This window comes from Corvus kubaryi, unplaced genomic scaffold, assembly GCF_017639235.1.
Source record: "Corvus kubaryi isolate FWS band 111438036 unplaced genomic scaffold, C.kubaryi_AGA036_p1.0 37270, whole genome shotgun sequence".
Lineage (NCBI taxonomy): Eukaryota > Metazoa > Chordata > Aves > Passeriformes > Corvidae > Corvus > Corvus kubaryi.
Window position 1 is genome coordinate 2,470,637 of NW_024581083.1, and position 21,036 is coordinate 2,491,672.

At 39.5% G+C, this 21,036-nt stretch overlaps 1 protein-coding gene across 13 annotated transcripts in view; it reads right to left on the reverse strand.

Annotated features, from left to right (window-relative positions):
- The window catches only part of TENM2 (teneurin transmembrane protein 2), a 655,728-nt gene that overhangs the window by 549,130 nt on the left and 85,562 nt on the right, over positions 1-21,036 (reverse strand). For all 13 annotated transcript variants that reach the window (XM_042025410.1, XM_042025408.1, XM_042025406.1 and 10 more), the window contains exon 2: positions 9,199-9,304. The gene's annotated coding sequence lies outside the window, so the exon portion shown is untranslated. The remainder of the gene's footprint in view (positions 1-9,198; positions 9,305-21,036) is intronic.

Sequence of the window (21,036 nt, forward strand, 5' to 3'; positions counted from 1 at the left end):
TTGCTCTCACCACAAACCACCTTACTCTTTTTCCACTTTGCAGTCCCCAGCTTTCAGGCACTCCTACAGAACAGGGCATCTTGCAAAGAGCCATACTCATTATTTCTCCAAGTGACAAAGGGCTTCCTCATTGCCTTATTTGCAGCTACCGTGAAAGAATTTGCACCATCTCCTGCTTCCCAGAAAAGGCCTCCTACTCCAAGAATTCAACTAGGAAAGAGTCAGCAGTAACCCACTGAACCAAAGCCTGAATGAAATGCATGACTAAAGAGTTCATACACCTGTTTTAATTACATTTACAGAAGATGACACTGGCAGTAAGATTTCATTTAACTACTCTTATTTTATAGTCTCAATATTTGTTTCACCTACAATAAATGGAGTAAACTCAACACTGAGTAGGAATAACATTTAACTTACTTTAATAACTCACTTTAGCAGCCAGCACCAAGCAAGGACTGCCTACAGAGAAACAGACACCCATTGCAGGCTGCCTCCCTGCCTACACACCAGACACCAAGGTTTTGTTCTTTTCTAAGATTCCTTCCTGCATGAAAAATACCTGTCATTTTTGCAACACTGTCCCTGGCCACAACAGCTGAAAGGCTTCCCTTCTGAGGTCCTCCCACAAGACACCTTTGCTCCTCACCCATGTACAGAAGTTACACTGGGGTGAAAAGGTAACCGTGTCCATCTTCCCTGAAACTCAGCCTCTCCCCTTTCAGCCCCGCCCAAATCATGCTGCTTCACCTTCCTTCAGCACTCTCATCCCCGAGGAGCTGGGATAACCATACAACAGATACAAAGATTCTGCACTTACTGAGGAATCAGGGACGGTTTCATATTTGTATTTTTGATTACTCTGCACATCCAACTGGAATCCAGATGGTTCCACTACCGCTTTAGCAAAACCTAAAGGGGAGGATGACCTGCTACCTACAACACCCGCGGAAACAGCGTTTGGGCAGCCTGCCCATCTGTCTGATGTGCTGGCCAGGTAAAAGGATTACAGCCAGGGTTTCCTTCTCACTGCTCCTCCCAGCTCATCAGTTCTGCCATAGAGGAAATTCTTCAGTGTTCTTGGCCCTCATACGTGCTCCAGATGGTTCTTTTGTAAAGCTTCTTAAAACCATTTTTGCCACTGACACGGGGCAAAGGAGTCTCAATCAGAATTATTATTTTCAGGGTTGGAGGGAGACAAAGGAAAAAGGAAAGCATCAGGAAGAGTACAAACGTGATTAAAGGTTGTGGCATAACACTAATCCTCTTCACCTTTTCCTTCTCCAAGTTTGCTCGTAAATTCATGTCAAAGGCTCTGTTTTCTTTTTCCTGCTGTGCACATGCATGCTGCAGGAGAATGTGCTTGTAAAAGAAGACCAGCTAGTTTAGCTCCAGCTGAGATTAAGGCTTCCCAGTTTCACCCATCTGAACAGGAGTTTTTTCCCCTCTACACTGCTACTAAATCTCCGTGTGATGAACTAAGTAGATTAATACCCTCAAGAATGAAGGTTCATTTTTTGCGCTGGTTTTCAGGCACATTGTGGGTCCATGCACATGCAGTTATCCTAAATGACAATCACTCAGGACTAGGGGAGCAGCAAAGGTCCTTCCCTCTCCCAGTTGCAGAGGTAACTCTGCTTCTCTTGGCTAAGAGAGACCAGTCCATATTCTGCTCCTGCAGTCCTAACTCATTTCTTTCTACATTTCACCTACATGTGCCAATTTCTTGTGAATTAGGAATGCAGTCCTGGAGATACAGATGAAGATTACGGATCATTAAACCCTTTTGAAACCAAATAACAGCTTTAAATTGTACAATCAAAATCCAGAGAAAAATATACAGTAATATGAAAAAAGAGCATCACTGTAAAGCAAAGTCCATGTTTAGAATTAATTATAACGTTTCATATTGTAAATTGACACACAAAAATATATATTTGTAAGGCCATGCATATTTAGTTCGTTGTCTTAAAGGCAAACTCTTCACCGACTTGCTTTGAAGTCATAAATTAATAAAACATGAGGTGCACACTGATACTGTGTATCTCCTCAATAAGCCAGAAATAGTCAAGCTCACTCTTGTCTTTATCACACAACAACTGCACTATAAGAGCAGATAGATTATAGCTCACCTAACCAGCACAGGTTAACTAGATAGCTATATTTCAATTAAAGAAAAAAGCCAATTGTTGCATATCTTATTATCATCCTAAAACATCATGGCAACAATTAATAGCTATCCAATTCATAGAAATTGCTTTCATTATTTTTGAAGCAGCTACTTTCTTTGAATGCAATGACTAAGAGAAAAGAAACATCTGTTTCTGTTGCTAAGGAGATTGACTAAAAAAAAAAAGATAATACAAATATTTAGGAATTTTTTGAAAAAAGAAAAATTCCTTCCACTTGGGTTAAACTATGTGCTTTATAATCAGCAGCACAGCCCGCTATCATATAACAAAACACCAGTGTGTTTCTCTTTTTGCATTGTGACTGCTCAACTGCCAGATATTCTGCATATTTATTCAGAGACAGCACAGAACAACAAATGAAGATGCCTAGACACATTCACCAGCATCTCTGTGTCTTGAGTAGCTGCAGATGCTCATTCTCAAAAGTGGGTATCTGCATAATAAGCTGGATTTCTGCTAAAGTGACGGAAACTTCAACTGTCCGTGAAATGTGCCACATGCCAGTTATGACAAAGCTAATATTAAAAAATAAGAAGATGCAGTCTTGTAAAGCAAAAGAAAAAACCAGTATATCTCTACCAGTAGGCAGATTGTTTTAATGCACATGTTCACAGGACTGGTGATTAACCTGGTGCTGTACAAGCACGGAGCAGACTGCCAGGGGGTATAAAAAGCTGGGTCAGTAAGGATCTGCATGAAGCAAAGCTGCTTCTGCTGCACATGCTCAAAAAAGTAAGGTTAGACCCAGCTGCCAGTAAAATAGGTGGGCGAGTGCAAGGTAAAATCAAATAAAAATCCAGTTATATTGAGTTTATAATTTTAAATTAATCTGATGAAACTCATGCTTAGGTATATTTTGGTTTTCTATAGTAGATCACGTAAGACAATAGTAATCATGCTGTTTTCCATTTCAGGTCACTGTAAAGGCACCAACACTCTGAGACATATTTATGCAAATACAAACTTGTTAAAGGCCCAGCAACACTGATGATAAATAATAGCTTGAAGACAACTAGCAAACCACAACCTCCCCTACACACAGCTTCAAGTTTAAATGCAGAATAAGAGTGTAGAACACAAAATATTTGTGTTATGGCTCATCTTGGCTCATAGACCTCCTGGAACGGCACAGGGCTGCAGTGCAGCACAGCCCTGTCGCTCTCCATAGTCCTACTGACACGCTCCTCTACCGCATCATTAGCACCCTTGGAGGCCTCCCTATTATGCAAAACTGATTTATTCCTGCAAGGTGTCCTGCTCACTCCGTGACTCCTTTCCTGCAGTCAATACCAGGATGACACCCGAGCCTTTCTTCAGGCTCACTGTCCCTGATTCATGTCCCAGCTTCAGCCGCAAGCACATGTGGCTGTCAGTAGTGATGGAGTAGTGCTTCCCCGTACAACAATGGCTGGGAACAACGAACGTTTTGATTCCCACTGTGATGGCAGTTCAGTTTTTATCTACTTCTGTTTTCTTTCTATCGCACCTGATTTTTGAAGATCCTATCCAAGCAGACACAGGTTGCTCACTAGAAGTTGTGATTTAATTTCAGACTGATTCAGTCTGACTGTATTTTGTAACTTCATTTTTTATTTGTACCTGCTACTTCTAGACACACAAACAGCACAATAAAAAGCAAAAGAAAAACCTGAAAGAAAACATCTATTTATCAATATTCCCTTACCTTAAAGGTCTCTTTTTTTCTTTCTCCTTAAATACACAAAAATAACCTGTTCATGAAGGCAAAGGCACCAGCCTAGACTGGAACGAATGGAACTGAGAGTAGCTTTATCCATTCATTCTTCATATGTGTGCTCTATTCCACCAAAAACATTTATCAGACACCTACACAGTCACACTATCTCAAACACCAGTCATGAAGTAATTACAAACAGGGTTTCTTCCACGACAGATGCTGACTGAGAACCTTTCCCTTTTCACAAGGTAGCTCTGAAATAGTTCAGCCCAGGATTCGTCATCAAACAGGAAGGGCTACATCAATCTCAGCACACAGAACTTGTTTTGAAACCCCACCAAGTTTCTAGGAAGACTTCAGAATTGGTTGCATGAAAATCTAGAATTGCCATTGCCGAGTTTTCAGTACAGGAAAGGGATAAAACTATAAATAAAGGAAAGATTACCAAGAGCACCACAGACAGGATTTTACATCTTCCTTCATGTCAGATGCCCCTATTCACTGCTTGCAGCAGGTTATACAGACTATTTCATAGAGAACAATCTGTCATGAGCTGTAACTGTTTTCTTTGGGCTCTCTAAGGACAGCTCCAGAATGCACAGAATGTCATTTCTAGAGTTTCTAGGCAAGACCTGTCCCCTTCAGTCTCACTTTAAGAAGCATTCAGGTGGTTATCCTAACATTTCCCGCAACCTTCCACTTTAGGCCAGTCTGAATACCTACAGCATTTTCCCCCACCCTTTCACCCACAGTCCCATATTCCCATAGAAGGCAAAAGAGGAGTTTTCTTTTTAAAATGAGTATGACATATATTAAAGCTTGCCCTTCATGAGAAAAATCAAAGGTCAAAGCTCAAGTATTTTTTTCCCCACAGAGCCTTTTTAACACAGAGGTTCATATCCTACTCAAGTTTATAAAAAATATATGAATTATACAATGTCCTTTTTCATACAATACCTCATATACCACTGAAGTATTTGAAGAATATATGAATTACGGAATGTCATGGCACAGAATGCAGATTGTTAACAAAATTTGTACCTGACTCCAAGAGTATTCTTATAAAACAGCAAATATTATCAGCATCTATTTATCAACTCCCATCTTTGTATGCTACATAGTAGTCAGTTAATAAAAAAAAAAAACGAAAACCCACAAACCAAACAGCAGGACTTCAAATATCCAGTTATCTTTTCCAGTACATTTTTACTTGACCTTTAGTGATAATTTGGTATTTTTATATAGTTAGTTTTTTCACTACATCCTTCTCAGTCTGAACACTTGTATCTAGAGTCCATTAAAATGTTTTAAGATACAGTAATTTATTTTTTTTAATTATCCTAGACTTACTAGTCTGCTTGAATTATTCCCATCTTCCATACATCTGACAGAGGCCTGAATTTATCCAAAGTAATATTCAATTCCTCATCTGCTCTTGTAGTTCTTGAGAAATGGCAGTGCTTCATTTCCTCCTATCAAATCTTGTCTTAGAGAATGCTGCCAAATAAATTTCTCTCCCAACAAATATATTTGCAGTGCTAAGGCCAACGTGTGGGCATATGTGCTGATAAATTTAAAACCACTCCTAAAAGTAGATAGGTTAAGCTCCATTAATATTCTCCTAAATTTCATAACAAAGACAAAAATGTAAAGAAATGGTACTTGGTGCTATGGCATAATTTTCAAAAGCATGGGCAACACCTTAATTCTACTTCTGTAATTACCACATTACAGTGACTTATTTTAACTGCATATATGTCCCTGCTCTTTCATCATGCTTAATTTTTGCTGATAATTCCAGGACAGCGTCCATTTTTCTGTATTTATTTAAAAAATAAAATTAAAACAATTTTCTGATGCATTGTTTCTTATTTGGGATAGGGACTTCAGGTATGGGGCAAGGAATGGGAGGACAACACTGTAGCAATGCTGATTTATTAGTTAGTTTATAATTTAGAGTAATTCAAGTAAGTTTTATTTACACAGGATGGTAATCTGCCTTTGCTGCCAAAAGAGTTACTCAGGAGAAAAATCAATAGCAGAAGTTGCATTGGTTTTGTGGCTCCATTTCTGAGTGCTAATATTTAACTTACCAAGCTCTAGCTGGGAGTTTGCTGCTTAAGAAATAAAAGATACAAATACTCAAGAACACATTCTTTGTAAACTTTTTTCCCCTTTAAAAATCGTTGCAAACTAATAAATCCAACATGGTAGAGGCATCCAAGTCTGACAGTAAAAAGAGGGCTTCTTCAGCTATTTGTTCAAGTAGTTTTGACTATTCATACCAATGGGAATTTACAGCAGGTTTTCAAACCATACAGAAGATGCTCTTTTATACAGAGTGGCAGCACTAAAATTGAAAAAAAGTTTGAATCCTCCAAACCCAGAACTAAGAACACAGAAGCTGGCATGATGAAGCGGCTGTTTTCTTCCAAATCCCACAGAAAAAGGGAATTTACTGTCAAGATGCATAAAGCTAAGAAACTGAGTCCTCCCTTGAGGATAAGTCCAGAAGGGTTTTGTTCAGGAAGTTAAACTTGTTTTTTCTCTAAGGTAGTTACTTTCTAAAGGCTTTGATCCACCATGATGGGATGATAGCAGCCTTTGTTGAAAAGAAAGGAAGTTTTAAAAACAGCAAACCTAACAAATATGCTGAAATACTGATGTCACAGCCATGACCTCTGAAGAACACAGAGGATGCTGGAGAAGGACAATGGAGGGAAATGAGTCTCGATAGTTGTTTGGGAACTGATGGTGAGTCTTTGACAGAGCATAAAGAACAAAAGGCAGAAACAGGCAGTGCTGAAGGGCTGGGCAAACCACACAAAAGGGTTTCCACAAAATGGGAAGTTACCAGCACTTCCTCATCACACCAGAAAATCCACAGGAATACAAGTTTAAGGAGCGCAATAAAGAACAGACAGTACCAGCTCAAAAATGCAAAGTCAACAATAGAACCTACAGCAGGCTGAAAACAAGTGATGCCACTGGCACCTGGGACAGAACCCAGGGCAAATCCCCAACCCCAAACCTGCAGCTAAAGAAAACTCACATGTAAAGACAGAACATCTCCCAAGACCCTAAAGCCCCAAAATGAAACCCCAAATCAGCTGATGTACCACACTGTGTGTGATCTTGTAGTGCTCGTGTTCCTCCCCTGTCCTTAGGCTCTGAGAGGAGCCCTCTCTGAGCTGGAGGAATAGCTGCAGATCCTCTAAGGCAAACACTTCATTGCTAGGGAGAGAGAGCTCTGCTCCTTACAAACACCACTGAGCTCCTTGTCCCAGCCTGCGTCTCAAATCAAACGCAGAGAAAACTGCCCCAGACATATGATGGGGAGCAATAGGAAAAGCTTTTTCTTCAGGCCCTGAAAATCCTTCCTGGCCTCAGTATTCTCCAGAGCAATGAAAATAAGTAATGTACAGGATCTAGCCACCATTTTAAAAGTTTAAGAAGGCACATTCTCAACCTCAATTACTGCAGGCAATTATGAATTTGATTTCACGTTCAGCTTTGTTACTGACCTGCTGTCTGACCCTGGGAGATCACTTGGTTGTTGGAACCTAATACTTGGTGTTATTTTAAAAAGACAGCAAAAACAAACAAACCAAGACTATAGCAGGGGATTTTGGGATCAAGCTATCAGGTGTTTTCAAATTTTCACTAAGGACCTACTTCTGCAACCTTTCCCTGACAAACTGCTGTTGAGATACACAGCAAAAGTGAAAGCTTCTGGATCTTTTATCACTTAATGTTTTTTCTCCTGGAACTTGGTGTGGGAAGTACTTGTCAATCTGTTCCTTAACTATCTGAAGATGGGCTATGAAGATCCCTTAAACACATGAATTTACACACAGAGCATATACAAATAACTTATACATAGACTATATAGATACATTTATAACAGTCAAAATAGATTTCAGGAATCCCCTATTTCATATTTCCAATTATACAGAACTGACAGAAAACTGTCGTGAAACTTAGACTTGTAAAACAATAAAAATAAATTTTAAAACCTCCACAATCCCACCAGATTTTCTTTCTCGGTATAAAGTTTATTCTGTATATTTATACTGAAGTATCTTGTTTTTCTCATTTTCATTTTCTTGCACAACATAAATTTTGAAAATTTAAAAGTTCAGGCCCTTAGAGGTATTTACTTTGTAAGTATAGAGCATGGATCTCAATGGCCTAAAGACTGAACAAGTATGGTCCTGTAGTAAGAAATTAACCTTCCAGCAGAAAACATGTAATGACAGCCAAATGGCCCATTGCAAACAATGCAGAAGAATGTGCTCATTTTTTTCAGCGTGAATAAAAGAATTCCCTCAGAATTTGGCGCTTGCCATATCTAAACCCCACAATTTTGCCATGCTTTTCAAGACAAGTGAAACAATTTAAAATGTTATATTAAACTAACTCCAAATGAGAGACTTACTTTACAAAAGACACAATCTAGAAGTAGCTTCCTGTGAAATACTGCCACTGAATTTAATGACTCGAGTATGAATTCTCAGGTGTATCACCAAAAATTATACTCAGTAAAATTAAAATCCAAAAGAGAAGAAAAAAAAAAAAATTTAAGTAGGTTTGGTTTGGTCTTATTTCCTTATGGGAATCTATCAACCAAAGGTTATGTTTCCTTCACTCTTCAGCCACTCCTACGCAGGACAGCCCATTTCCACTGCTGGACACACCAGGATAAGTGTGGTACTTTATACAATTACCTGAACTCCCAGAGCATATGTACAATGGTAATTAAACTGTAGGGTGTCTTGTGAGCATTCTGACCAGCAGTTAGAGACACCACCAAAGGGCAGATAATGGGAAAGTTTCTTCTCTTTGTCTTTTCTCTGCACAGCATATATGCTCTATACAGAGACACAGAACTTCATGGTATGCAGCCAGTCCTACAGACTATGTATTTCTTGTGTTCAGAATCTGAATAAAAGTCTCATTTGAGTGAAGAAAAATTGCCTTTGATGCCAGGAGCAATAAACTCCTAACATCCTCATTTGATCCTGAATGTGTCAGAATGAGCAAGTCCAGCAAATGAACATGCAGGTAGATAGGGAAAAGGCACATTTCTTTTAGTGAGGCCTTCTGAGGTAATTCAGTTGGGCTGGAAAAGACTGAAGTAGATGCTTTAAAGGAAAGTGCTGAGACAAATTGCTTTCCTCTACAAAAACACTTTCCTGCAGAGATCTTCCCAGGCACTTTTCAAGCATAGATGGAACCATTTTGGTCGACAATATAAACACATCTCTGAGCAAAACAGCACAAAAACTCAAGTTGTGAGTACTCACTGACCGGGAGGTCGGCAGTGCTCAGTCTTGCAGTCGTTAGGGGTCGTGTCTCTAGCTCATCAGGTGAGAGGGAATTCTTACTGCAGTGGGCAGTGAAAAGCAAGAAGGATCTGTCAGAAAGAAAAAAGTATAACTTTCAGGAAAAAAAACCCTGTAAAATACTAACAGTAAGCAAAGGCTTTAACAGTGTTTTAGTACTTATCTCTTACAGTTTTTAACTACCAAAAGGACCCCACAATCTAACCACACCAGGATGTAAGAAATAAAACTTCTATATTCCTCTTTCCTTATGCCTCCTATTTTCCCCCTACTCCCTGTCCCAAATGCAGACGCTCAAGCAGAGATTGCTTAGTAATTTAATTCTTACACTAGTAAATTAGAAGGGACACATCTCCTCTACTCAGTTCAAAAGAACAAAAAGACACAGTGATCTTAAACAGCATTCCTCAAAACTTTTGCATCAAGACACTTTTCCCACTGAGTATTTTTATTACAAAAATGTTAAAATTAAAATACTCTTAGATGTCACCACTTCACAGATAGTTTGTTGCTTTTTCTGTCAATTTATTCTTCTCTTTCTCAGTATGCAATACCTTCCAACACCTGTTGATTCCCATATTTTCTTCAGAATTTCTATTAGCCACAAAAGTATTTTTGGAAAAACAAATATTACTTACTATGTCCATAGCCTCAGCAATTTCTACCCGGTCAATGAAATGATCCAGGCAGAGCCAAAACCATTTGTAAGATGACTTTGAAAAAACTATATGTTTCACATTGCATCATGAAACTGAACAATAAGAAATAATGTGAAGAAGTGATTGGTCGTTCTGCCAAAGAAATTCAAATAGTTGATGGAGCCCACTCAAAAAAAATACAAAATCATCACAGGCTGGAGGGGGGAACAGACATGTTAACCATCAATATTAGAGTCAAATGTTTTATAAGTATGTACAAAAACCTATAAAGCCAAGCTAATGCTTTTCACTGTTACACATGAAACTTTTAAGCTACTTTCTTTTCACACTGAGAGCATTTAACACTGCTTTATCCACAGCTTTCACTGAATTTAAATTAACGGTACTTATTTTTGGTTAAAAAAGAAGCTTGATGTACTAGCACTGCTTAACTGCTGAGGTTTATCTCCCTGGAAATGAATAGGCATAATTGTATTTCAGGCCAACAGCTTTCCATAAAGCATCAATTATTTGAATAAGACAAAGAATTTGATACACATTGTACATTAGTATAATGTAAAATCTTTATGGCCAGAATCCTGGCATAAGATTTTCTAAGAATATGAATCAAGGTGAAAAAAAACCCCAGTGCTTTTAATGAGCAAATGTGAAAGCTGAAATACAGATAACCTGACTAATTAGGGTTTGGGATGCAGTCTTTACTTTCATAATCTCCTTATTTTCACTACTATGCTTACTTTCTTTTGTGCAATCCTATCAACCTATGCCTAAGTGCAAATTACACTTCTAATACCTACCTCCTGCTTTGGTAATTCTGTGCCTTTTACAGTATTTGCTTGTAATTGTTAATTCTTTTATACCTTCCCTGTTTGTGTATCACTATTTCAGGAGCTGCTGGATTTGAACAGCAAGATCCATAAGAATAGTGTTGGGTTACAGAGATACAAACACTGATAAACTACCAAGAAAAAGAGCAAGTAATTTGTGAGAGCTAAGATCGACCTCATAAGAAAACACCTTTAAACCTCAGGAAAGCCTACCGAACTCAGGCTTTTAGAACTGATCACGGGGAGCTGTTGATTAACAAAAGGACACGTGGCTACTTTGCGACTGAAGTTGAGAAGTATTTTGGCTTTGAAAGCCAAACCAGAGCCCACGGTGCCCGTGCTCAGGCCTCTGCTGTGGCCCAGCTCCTGCTCCTCCAGGAGGGGACAGGTCCAGCCCAGCCCCCTGCCCAGGCACTGCCAGCCTGTCACCCTCACTGTGCTGCTGGAGTCACCTCTTCTCATGGAGCAATGCGTAGGGAAGAGACAAGATCGTGCACAAATGACTTTAAAAATAAGCCTAAAGTAAGTACAGAGCTTTTCAAACTCATAGAAGATGTAAAAGCATATGACACCGTAAAAAAAGAACAGTAGAGCTACATTCTCAATTTTTCCTCTGTCCTGTTCTACATGTGGGAGGTCCAAAGAAAGATTAAACTGTCTAGCTATAACAGAATTTAAAAAACAAACAAACAAACAAAAAACCACAAAACCCAAACAAGCCAAACAAAAAACCCCATCATAAATGCATGTAGTAAATTAATTAACAAAAATCAAAACAGGTTTCATGTTTCATTACAGGGTTTTCAATTACGTATTTGTTACCAAGACTGACTAAAAATACAGTCTGACAAGTTCTAATATTTTTTTGCCTTGAAGTGCCTTTCTGTAAGAGAGCAAGGGAAAAGTGTTTGTAAACATCTACCAGTATTTACAAACAAGCCAAACCAAGCAAGAAAAGAAGCAAAGCCAAAGGGAATGAAGTTGTTCCTTTCGGGCATCTCTTACAATAATACTGGATACTTTAAAAATAATTTTGGCAGGTACTACACAAGCAGCATAAAAACAGAGTGCACTGTTTCTCAGAAGAGAAGTCACAGTGGCCACACCACTGCAGCAGTTTGCCCATTTCCATAATGCCTCTCCATAGCAGTGCCAATGAGGCACAGTGAGCATTAAAAACTCCAGGGCTGCCTGTCTGCACCAGTGCCACACTCAGGTCTGTGCTGCCATTCACATCCCAGCTACTCCAGCAGTGCTAGGAGCCACTGCAGCAGGGCACGGAGCAGCAGTACAAAGAGGGTTAAATAAATGGAAGGCAGAGTTGTAAATTATTTGGAGTGTCACTGGAAGAACTGATATAAAAACCCATAAATTTGCTACGTGCTGCAAGATCTGGTCCTTTAGAGTAATCTGCCAGGACTGCCAAGATGGTATCTATGAGCATCCAGACACTTAAAAACTTTGAGAGAGGATTTGGCACACTTGATGCTGTTCCATGTCTTGCCCTTGGTAATGATTAATTAATGAGTCGTGTTTCTTAGATGAAGGTTATAGATTACACATACAGTAATGATAGAAATTAAATATCACAGCTGCAAGCATATAAAATCCAGGGAACAGCAAAATCTACATAAAACAGACAACTTGTCCTGGTTGGTACACACTCTATGTCGTATTTTATTAGTAGTATTTTTAATTTTATTTTTTTTTAGTCAGTAGATCATTTAGCACAAGGTACTGGGAGCTTCACTAAATCAATTTCCTGCTCGTTTTTGACACTGCTGGCCCCAGGCCAGGCAGCCTCCCTGACTCACCCCCCGCTGCCGCTCAGCACCAACCCCTCCATGCTCACCCCTCCCCAGAGGACACTACTGCGATTTAACTGACTGAGATCTTGGCACAAGAAGATGGAAGAAGTGTCTGTGAATACCACGTGCCAAATTTTCCTTGCACTTCACATTATACAGCACTTTGCATGTTACAGGACAGGTCTGGGTGCCTTCAGTGTGAGCTCAGAGTGATAAGCATTTTTACATGCCCAGTAAATAAGGGACAAGTACACATTTACTGGCCATGCCACAGCCTGCTTAATGCAGGAGTCTATCACCATGCAGGCATCTGGGGGACACAGCAATTCCAGTTCCCCTCTCTCCTCAAGGCTGCAGCCACAGGAACACATCGATAGCAGTCACCAGCTTTGTGTTCAGCTGAAGAGGCAGCACTGCTCCCAGCAGCAACTCACTTCTTAGCTCAGCAGCCAGCTGTGCAATACCTGCCCTCCTCTGAGCCAGCACAGGAGCTGATGGGTTACTCAGTGAGCCTGGCTGGGCACCTCACCAAAATATTCCTGTTTCTTTTGTCTCCTCCTGCCACAGTTTTAGTCTGCATCAGTTCCTCACTTTGGCTCTATGTATTGCCACGTGAGGAGGCAGTGCCAGCACATGGGACAGGAGTGGGAACACGCAGGAATGTCCTGATCAGGTGCTGACAGCTGATAGCAGAACTGTAGTGTGAGACAACACAAACTATTTGCATTATATTATATCCCCCTCCTGAACAACCTGCTTCATGGACTGCACCCCAGCAAAACAAATCCACAGCACCGATCTTACAAACACCACCCTACGTGACTTCCCAAGACTGAATTGTTCTTAGGCTGCATCTGATCAAAGCACTGCACCAATGGTTCTTAAGAAAATACATCATCATGCAACTTCACCCAAAGGCCACGACAAATTCAAATTAAAGATCTGTGTTTTGGCTATTAAGTCCTTGACTTTTCTCACTGCTCCACCCCCACACAAATATCTTTTTCTTTGGCAACTTGAATAATTGCCTTGCAATGTAGCCAGCATTTCAATAAAGACAGAGGGATGCTTGCAGAGAGATTACTTGAAAGAAAAACTGGTACACAGTATTCAAAAAACAAATCTAGTACTTTCACATCAACTCACTTCATATGCACAGAGCACACTTTATATTCAATGTATAGTGTATTCATCCTCCAGAAACTTAAACAAATTAATGATTTATAAAATTCTGAACATTCCAACAAACTAGGGAATATCTAGAATTTCTATTCAGTTGATATTTAACATAAATGCCAATTACTTGAAGTGATACTGATCACAACACAGCACCCTTGACAAATTGGAGTAAAACTTTCAAAATATGTTTTTCCTCATCCTGACATCAATACATGTAATGGAAATCAGGTTTATGAGCTGTAGGCCAAACTTGAAAGAAAAAAATATTTCTTCTTCCTATTAGCCAGCAAAAGATATGAGAGAGAGTGGTGGATTAGTAGATGGAAATTAACTGAATTCTGAATAATGAAAAATAATAATAATAAAGCTTTTAACAGCCATGAAATCATACACATAAGTTTTTTCAATATATTACAGCTGTAGAACAAAAAAAAAAATGACATTACAAAAAGGAAGAAATCATAGATTTCTCAAGTATATAAGTTTTGTACTTCATAACTGACATATTTCCAAATGTCTAGCTTAAAAACAGCATCATTTTTTCTAACGAATATTAGTACTAGCTGAAGACAACACTTTATATTTACACGAGAAATATCGGATAAAGTTGGCGAGAATGGGAACGCAGTCTTTGATAGTAACAGAAAAAAAAGATCATGGCAAAAGTCTAATATCACTGCTTTCAAGAGGCAGAGAGCAAAAATTGCAGCTGAATCATAGCAGAATAAAAACCCCAATACACCAGTGAAGTAACTCTTGTAACATCTTCAGAGACACAGCAACCTTAATCCAAATAAAAAGAAAAGCAGTAAAAATAAAAAACATACCAGTCGGACATGCCTACTGAAATACGCAACCCTGAGACCAGGAGGAAAGAATGCAGAAGCTGAAGGGAAGCACTATGGTCATCCAAACGTGAAGGAGACCACGATTTCACAAAGAAATTAAAAGTGCTACAAAAGAATAACAGTAAAAGTTGGTGTTTAACAAGCAACAGCTGTAGGAAGAAGCCTCTGCACCACACAAATCAGAACACAAATAAAGCAAAATCGTGCTCAGTGAAAAACTGCATCATTTACCACCACTGCTGGGTGGTTCATCCATGGTCTATATCTAGTTACAAACCAGAGCTTTGGATGGATTACAACCCCTGGATAACAAACTTCAAAGACTCTGTCCTGTTCAAGGGTATCAGGAGTTCCTAAAACTGCAAGAGGAAGAACCTGAAAGAAAAAGACACAAAAATCTCTAGAGGAGAAATGACTAAACTAAATATTTTCCTGCATATTTAAAAAAAGACAAAATCTGAAAGGTTATTGTGTTTTGGTTTTTTTTTCCCCCAGAACAGGTACAGTGTGTATTTAACACCTACAAATAATATTTCTTGTTTACTAACAAAACAAAGGACTGAAACAGCATCAGGTAAACAGGAAACATCTATCAATAATTTGGAGAGTAAACAAGAGATCAACAATGAAGAATTCATTCATTTCTCAAGAGGAAAATAAAGGTGTTGGAAGGAGGAAAGAAAATGTCTGACTGAGATGCATGAAAGGCACTCTGGTGTTGGGCAGGAGAGCAGCACAAAACATCTGGGGCTGTGCCCACCACAGCTGGTGACCCAGTAAGGCCCCAGGCTGTACAACCAATGAGAAAACCACTCTCGATACTGAGATTTTCTTTTTAAGTAGCTCAACTAACCAAAACACTAATCAGTGTCTCCACAGAGTACAGACCACAGCATAAATCTCAGCAATTACTGAAAGGTGCAAAGACTTTGTATCCATGCACACATAAACACCACAACTCGCAGTGCCTCCACTGAATCCAGGGGATTCAAAGAAATGATAGAAACAAACAGCCAAGTAGACAATAACCAGAAAAATTAGTCAGGAGCTTTGCTTGTAAGCCTGAAAATAAATACAACTGTATTTACCATTACTTTACACCGAGTTTCCAATTTAAAAGGATAAAATAAAATGGAGAAAACAATAAAACATACAGTGAAAATGCCAGAGTATCAGGAACTTCCAGAATTACTGCAGAGCTTCAAAGATGGGCATCATGGTAACCAGAACCAAAGAGCAAGAGACAGTAATTTAAGGTGAAAACATCAGGAGAGCAGGACAGGAAACAGACAAGGTGGGTGATCTCATTAGGCCAAAGACAGCTCACCTGAGGATGAAAGGAACAAGGGCTACCAGAAAGTGAAGGGAGTATCATCAGGGCAGGGAGAAGAGCTGTCTCTAGCAGCCCTTTAGTGCTGCTGGGAGCAGCAGCCCAACAACATCTGAGATGGATCTGCAGCCTTGAATCGTAAAACACCCTGCAAGTCAAGTCCTTCCTTACATTGCACCAGACACTAAGGTAGAGGCACCTGAAGCAGCTTCAAGCATTGGGAAGCATTCTTTAGGGGGGATAAAGGAAATGAAACTCTGCACCCATTCACAGCACCATCACCAGGCACCACTGAAGCACAAGTGTAACTGGATCTGGATATAAGCAAAGCTTAATATTCCACTGAATGAAGAACCCTTCCAGCAGTATTTTATGAAAAATCAATAGTAATTGCAATTCCAACCACTGTCTTTGGATAAGCATTATTATTTACAGGCTTACTGAGATAAGCAGTATATTGTCTCTTTAAAAGGGATGAATAAAGTTACATCAGGAGAGTCTCTCTCTCTCATTCACATACATAATTGTGTGTATGTATAAATACACATTCCCTTCTCTATATGAAGGGTAGCTAAACTGAGCTGCTGCAGACATGTGCACTTGAAAATGCCTCTGGCTTTGTGCAGTCTTGCACAGGAGCGTATTCTATAAACTCTCCAGACCAGGAGAGCACCACCACCGTGATTCAGCCCTTTACATTAAATGGTCAAAGTCCTGGCATGCTTTGATTAGATCTGAAGAGAAGCAGCAATACATCAGCCACCACCTTCCCCTCCCCTGCCTGGGCACTTCCGAAGAAAAAGCTCCCTCCCAAAGCCCCAGGGCAGCATCACCTCTTCCCACCCGGCAGAGCACTGAAAACAGCAACACGGCAAACACCACAATGCACTGAATTTACTTCCCTTTGACCAAAGCCCACCACTCTGAGGAAATGACACCACAGAGAAAGCTGCAAGGCATGTTATCCTGACCTTCCTGACTCTTTTCATATGAGAACCAGGAGACAAACAGAACTAGCAGTAGTCTGGTTCAAAAGTCTTTTTTCCCCTCTTCTTTCTTCTCTCCTTAAAAAAGTTGGTTCTTTAGACAGCAAATGCACATTTGCTAGGGAATGCTGCGGAGGCCACAGGTTTACAACGATTTAAGCAATGGCAAGAAAGCTCCTCAGAGAGCCCCACTGAGGCTTCCCAAGCAGCCAAGGCCACATCCAGCCCCAAAAGTCCCCAGACCAAAAGGGCTGCAAGCCTGGGAAAGCCTAAGTGGCATTTCAATTATGATTGCCTCTTGTACTGTCCCCAGGCATCCACTTGCGGCCATCGATCTGAGCCAGTGCAGCCTATCCTATTTCTAGTTCCTTCTGGCATCCAACTCTGGACAGAGACAGACAACAATGATTTTGGCTGATCACTAACACCTCATTTTGATAATGCCTTCTGCACTGGCAAATGAAGACAAGAAGTCATATTTTCGCCTTTCCCCAAGATGTTAATACAACCCCAGAATATTGTTGGTACATCAAGCACTACATATTTCCTAATTTATTTAGACCCACAAGGTGGTGTGATTCAAAGACACAGAATCAAGTCACAGCACTAAAAAAGAGGCATTATGAGATCTTAATCCCCTTCAGTAAACAGCAAACTAAAAAAAAAAAAAAAAAAACACCAAACAACAAAAAAACCCAACCAAACAAAAAACCCCACCAATAAAAAGCCCTGCAACATTCACAGTTGCTTTTTGCCCTTTCATGTTTTCAGTAGATCCCCTTTCTTCAACTACAAACTGTAGATACTCTGTTTTAAAAAGTGTCACAAACACTACACGTTTTCCAGACCTGTTTCACCTGTGAATGTATTCTCTGCCAGAGAATACATTAGTCACCCATTAACAGAAACAGCTGCAAGAGCAGCACAGCACGTTGGTGCTGATACATTGCTGCTAATGAGCATAAACTGCACTTTATACTGCACTGTATTGTTAGGAAGTGCAGAAAACTAAGAGTTTTTCATTCCTCTATATTTATCCATATTTGAAATACCTAAATATGGTCTGAAACTGCCTTTATTCCCCCTACTGTAACTTGTGTTCTCATTTAACTTAGTGTAATGAAATTTTTCCCTTCTTTAAGTGTAGCTCTGATAAAACGGTGGCATAAGAACACACAGTTGGTTAATTCGTGACACAAAATAAAAGGCCAACTGAGTGGCAAGCCAGAGCTGTCATTTGAAATTAGGGCATAAGACAACCCTAATGTGATCTGAAATTCAGATTTATATTAGGCCTCATTAAAGCAGTTTAGAGAAATTCTTACTTCTTTTCATTGGGTCTTTTTATCTAATTACTTTTACAGAATGATGTATATAAATACATAAAGTCTTTTGAAATCATAAAATATTTTAATATTACATTTCTTCAGCTATGCAAGAGAAAAGGCAAGAGCCTTCACAGTTAATTAAAAATTAAAACCCCCCAAAATTATGATAAAAAAATCTGGCCTATGTGTTGGATATTCCTTCCAAAATGACCTCAAAATAAGCAAATACCAAATATTCAGAGAATTAAGCAGCACTTTTCCAGTTGTCTTTCAGATAAGGGTTATTTATCATAAAACTACAGTCCACATACTTTTACAAATTGTAGTTTTAAGACGGATTTACTTTGTCTGTGTAGATTCTGTTTATTGTTGTCTTCATCTCTTACAGTACCTGTCAACTCCTCAGCTTAGGCCCTTGATACAACACAGCAATAAAACACACCATGTGTAAATGCTTATGGCTTATCAACAGTCCCTCATTTATAACTATGTTTGTTCATTAATCCCTAAAGAGCCACATGCACCTTCTTCAGCAGCATCCAACTACTGACTGTAGTTTATTTGTTTGCAAAACATTTATTTTCAGTATGTTTATATGGTAACTGTTGCAGTCAAAAAATTTTTTCATTCAAAAAAAGTATTTCTCAGGATACTTCTTTTGTTTGGTTGTTTTGTTTGTTTTGGTTTTTTTGGCTGGTAAGTTTCTTCCTTGGTTTTTTTAATAAGCCTTTGGGAAAGTAACACAAAGAGCAAATTTGATATCCACCAGGAGATTTGGTGTAATTCATCTTCTCCCAGCCATCTCTATCACTCTGCACTGAGCAAACAGGACAATTTTAAAACCTGCAGGTGTTTTCATTAAACACATATTGATAAAAAGTACTGTACATGTTTTCATTTTCACAAAACAGAAAAGACTCAATGCACCAATGAGCTTAAAGGCCTCACTTAAGAGCATTGGTATTTGAATACTGAATAGCACCTAAGTGAGCATAAATACACTCAGATAGGATTTTCAAGTATTAAAAGCTAAGACAGGGAATCTATACATAGCCACTGAATAAAGCAGAGCTTAAAAGGACACCGATTGCTCCTGGCTTTGCTAACTTAATAATAGGCAAGAAGTTTGAATGGTTTCCCCTTTACAATGAAAAACCTGTAATGCCCATACATACAAGGGCAGCTCAACTTCTAGATAATAAACCCCTAGAAAATGCAACTAGTACCTAAATTTCAAAGTATGGAATTTCAAGTGGCCTTTTGAAAAATATTTGGATAAGAAAAGAATACCGTGAGTTGCATGTAGGTGTTCAGAAATTCAAACAAATACTGCTGATGAAAAAAAAAAAGGTGATACACAAAGTACAAAACTTTATGAACAGAGTGGCTGACCATTTGTAACATGACAAAAAAAATTCCAACATGGTGCCTTATGTAGCTCTGGCTACCAAAATGTGCCAGAAGAACCACACACACCTGGAGGGAGGGTGCACCTGCACAGAACCCACTGACAGGACAAGGAGCAGTGGGCACAGACACCACCTAAACGCTGCTTTCCAGCACAGGTGTCCCAACACCGGCACTGGTCACTCAGAGGGGCTGTGGTGTCTCCATCTGTGGAGACCCTGTGGAGATATTCCAAACCCAACTGGATGCATCCTGAGCAACCTGCTTGAGCAGGGAGCCAGACCAGAATTCCAGAGGGACTCTGGAAGCACGAGGAACTGGTAGGACTCCAAAAGTTCCTTCCAGCTAAAACTTTCAGCATTTATCTTCCACTTTTGTTTTTGGTACACCTAAAGGCAATCACTTCATACTGTCCTCAAGTGCAAGATCTACAAGATAAGTTGCATACATGCTCTTAAAAAATAATAAGGAGCTAAACTCTCCTTTCCTAATCTGTGCTTGCTTTCTATCCAGTTAACAACATCACTGGTAATCACTGCACTTGATTTGCAAAACAAGAGAGTAAGACAGAAAAAGAGCAACAGTTAAACAAAAATAAACTGAAATTAGTCTCACAAAGACCAATCACCAGAACAAGGAGTAGGGAATAAAGACACACTTTTAATATCTGCTGGTCCATTTCTAAGAAATTTAACAGAAGGCAGGCACCTTGAAGATATTAAATTCCCCTGAGCGCTGGGAAAATCTGTCAGGTAGTAAAACAAGGGACTTGAATTATCCTCCCCTCTGAGATATCTGAGGCTAATAACTTGGCTACCTGAGCAGCTCCCACCGGGCACCCCAGGCACCCAGGGCCAGGCAGAAGCACTGCTGATGGTGACAGGGCAGGAGGAACCTGAGGAAGGTACTGCAGGAAGGTTACAGGATAGAGAGAAACGGGAACTGGCATTACTGCAGGGCAAAAAGGACAAAGGGAAGATCACATGAAATATGGGCAAATAGAAACTAGTAAAGCCTTCTGGTGGGAGGCTTGCTGAGTGGATCGGGGAAAAAGGACAGAAACCTGCAGGCAGTGAAGCTTCATTAGTTCCACTTATCACAGAACAATTTGTTTTTAGGAGAGTATTTTGGTTTGTTTGTTGTTTGCCTTACAAGGATGAACAGGTGTCTTAATATACTCTGCATGTGGAGTAACAGAGGAACAGCCAATACCAAGAGCGCTCATGTTCAGGCTCAATTTATAAATGGAAAAGTGATTCTGCATTCAACAGGAAGGATAAAAATGGTATCCTGCTGTTCACAGTGGGAGACAGAATTTAAATATCCTGTAACATAATTTGGTACATCACCACATGTCAGGCTTGACTATCCTCATTTACACCAGTAAGCTCTTACACAAGAGCAAATCTTTTCTATCCAAGACAGTAACTT